The sequence below is a fragment of the Amblyraja radiata genome, chromosome 36 (genome assembly GCF_010909765.2).
Source record: "Amblyraja radiata isolate CabotCenter1 chromosome 36, sAmbRad1.1.pri, whole genome shotgun sequence".
Classification (NCBI taxonomy): domain Eukaryota; kingdom Metazoa; phylum Chordata; class Chondrichthyes; order Rajiformes; family Rajidae; genus Amblyraja; species Amblyraja radiata.
Genome location: NC_045991.1, coordinates 18,717,602 through 18,721,224, shown reverse-complemented (window position 1 = coordinate 18,721,224; position 3,623 = coordinate 18,717,602).

The following is a 3,623-nucleotide window of genomic DNA, read 5'->3' as shown; positions in this document are numbered from 1 at the left end:
TGGTATGTGCTCCGGGGATCCACATACTCCCTTCCTCCACCTGGTCAACTGAAGCAAAGTCACCCATCCCCACTGCCTCCTCCATCTCCTCCCCACCTTGACTTTCAGAAGGCTTTCCACAAGGTCCCACATAAGAGATTAGTATACAAACTTAAAGCACATGGTGTTGTGGGTTCAGTATTGATGTGGATAGAGAACTGGCTGGCAGACAGGAAGCAAAGAGTAGGAGTAAACGGTCCTTTTCAGAATGGCAGGCAGTGACTAGTGGGGTACGGCAAGGCTCAGTGCTGGGACCCCAGCTATTTACGATATATATTAATTATTTGGACGAGGGAATTGAATGCAACATCTCCAAGTTTGCGGATGACACGAAGCTGGGGGGCAGTGTTAGCTGTGTGGACGATGCTAGGAGGCTGCAAGGTGACGGATAGGCTGGGTGAGTGGGCAAATGCATTGCAGATGCAGTATAATGTGGATAAAAGTGAGGTTATCCGCTTTGGTGGCAAGAACAGGAAAGTAGACTGTTATCTGAATGGTGGCCAATTATGAAAAGGGGAGATGCAACGAGACCTGGGTGTCATGGTACACCAGTCATCGAAAGTAGGCATGCAGGTGTAGCAGGCAGTGAAGAAGGCGAATGGTATGTTAGCAATCTTAGCAAAAGGATTTGAGTATAGGAGCAGGGAGGTTCTACTGCAGTTGTACAGGGTCCTGGTGAGACCACACCTGCAGTGTTGCGTACAGTTTTTGGTCTCCTAATCTGAGGAAATACATTGTTGCCATAGAGGGAGTGCAGAGAAGGTTCACCAGACTGATTCCTGGGATGTCAGGACTTTCATATGAAGAAAGACCGGATAGACTCGACTTGTACTCGCGAGAATTTAGAAGTTTGAGGGGGGATCTTATAGAAACTTACAAAATTCATAAGGGGTTGGACAGGCTAGATGCTGGAAGATTGTTCCCGATGTTGGGGAAGTCCAGAACAAGGGATCACAGTTTAAGGATAAGGGGGAATTCCTTTAGGACCGAGATAAGGAAAACATTTTTCACACAGAGAGTGGTGAATCTCTGGAATTCTCTGCCACAGAGGGTAGTTGAGGCCAGTTCATAGTTTATATTTAAGAGGGAGTTAGATGTGGCCCTTGTGGCTAAAGGGATCAGGGGGTATGGAGAGAAGGCAGGTACAGGATACTGAGTTGGATAATCAGCCATGATCATATTGAATGGTGGTGCAGGCTCGAAGGGCCGAATGGCCTACTACTGCATCTATTTTCTATGTTTCTATGATATGGGGAGAAGGCAGGAACGGGGTACTGATTGGGGATGATCAGCATGTATCACAATGAATGGCGGTACTGGCTCGAAGGGCAGAATGGTCCGCTCCTGCACCTATTGTCTATTGTCAATTCCCCGGAGGTGAATCGTGATTAGTTGTAACTATTTATACGAGGGGGATAATATTGTTACAGTAAACAATTGTGAAATATTGTATGGGACGTGCAGAGAATAAGGGGAGGCATCAAGGGCCGGTCATTTTAGTCAATGGGTAACTCACCAGGCTCGGATGAAATGTATCCCAAGGATGTTGAAGGGAGCCAGGGATGAAATTATAGATGCTCCAACCATGATGTTTTGATTCTTCCTCACTGCAGGAGCAACTGCGAGGATTAGATTACTAACATACGGTTGTTTAAAAAGGGAGCATGGGAGAGCCCAAGTAATTACAGGCCAGTTCGCTTAACTGTGGAGGACAAATTATTGGAATCGATTCAAAATGGTACAAAATTAATTTTGGAATTGAATGATTTTTAGAACTGAGAGTAAGCATGCAGGTACAGCAGGCAGTGACGAAAGCGAATTGCATGTTGGCCTTCATAACAAGAGAAGTTGAGTACAGGAGCATAGAGTTCCTTCTGCAGTTGTACGGGGCCCTAGGGAGACCACACCTGGAGTATTGTGTGCAGTTTTGGTCTCCAAATTTGAGGAAGGACATTCTTGCTAGTGGATGCCAATTCTCTGGATGCTTTCAAGAGAGTTAGATAGAGCTCTTAAAGATAGCGGAGTCAATGGATATGGTGAGAAGGCAGGATTGTGGATGATCAGACACGATCATATTGAATGGGGGTGCTGGGTCGAATGGCCTACTCCTGCACCTATTGTCTATTGTCTAAAAGTTGAGTTAAGGAGAGGTCGTCAGGATTGGGTTCTTGCAGGAAGGCTCTGTCTGACTGATGGTTAAATGTGTGAGTTGCTGACAAAAAATTGATAAGGGCAGCATATTCCATGGAGATTATGGTTTTCTGTGAGGTTTTTGGCAAGGTCCCATATGGCAGGCTGGTCAAAAGGTGAAAGGTGAATGGTACATTGGAACCAAAATTAGATATGTGGTAAAAAGCAAAGGTTGATGTGTGGGAACAAACTGCAGGTAGGTTTACACTGAAGATAAACACAAAATTCTGGAATAACTCAGCAGGTCAGATAGAATCATTGGAGAAAAAAAATAGGTGACGTTTTGGGTCAAGACCCTTCTTCAGACTGAGAGTCGGGGGAAAGGGAAATGAGAGATATAGACGGTGATGTAGAGAGATATTGAACAAATGAATGAAAGATATGCAAAAAATGTAACTATGATAAAATAAACAGGCCGTTGTTAGCCGTTTGTTGGGTGAGAAAGTCTACAGACAATGAGACTCTTCAAGACGACTTTGAAGCTGGTACAACTTGGGTTGGGGAGGGATGGAGTGAGAGGGGATGCAAGGTTTACTTGAAGTTATAAAAATCAATATTCATACTGTTGGATTTTAAACTGTCCAAGCAAAATATGAGATGTTATTCCTCCAATTTGCATTAGGCCTCACTCTGACTATAGAGGAGGCCCAGGACAGAAAGGTTAAGTGTGGGAATGGGAAGGGTAATTAAAGTGTTTGGCAACTGGGTGATCAGGTAGGTCCAGGCAGACTGAGCACAGTGAGTGGACTGAGGCGACTGCATACCTTGAATGTTGCTTGCTTCAGTGCAACCTTTCTGCCTCTGCAAGTGTTGGCCTCTTGATGTCATCCAGAGTTATCTGGTCTCGTGCCGAGAAGCCAGACGTGCTGGAAAGCACTCAATTGAGCCCCTGACCGTCCCATCCTCGTGCACACTCATTCTTCCTCCTGGTGCCCCCCGCCTCCGCATGTCACGGCTGCCCGTGAGCAGTCCGGGTGTCGGGTTATGGGGAGAAGGCAGGAGAATGGGGTTAGGAGGGAGAGATAGATCAGCCATGATTGAATGTCGGAGTAGATGGGCTGAATGGCCTAATTCTGCTCCTATCATTTATGACCTTATTACCCTGGAGCTGCCCTGGCTGCAGGATCCCTCGCAGTCCATTCACCCCTTTCCCACATTCTGGTACAGCCACCAGCGACCAAGTAACTTGCACAATCACAGGAGGTCCTCGGCACAATCATGTCCATCCCTGGGACTCCAGGATAGTCTTGGTGTTGTAGTCATGCAACATGTTGTTAGTTGGCCTTGCCAAACAAGTTGGAAAACTTGGCTTCCCGCAAGACAGTGGGGGTGTCACTGTGAAGCGCTTGTTAATTGTCTCTAGTAACATTGTATTAACACAATGTGCCACCAAT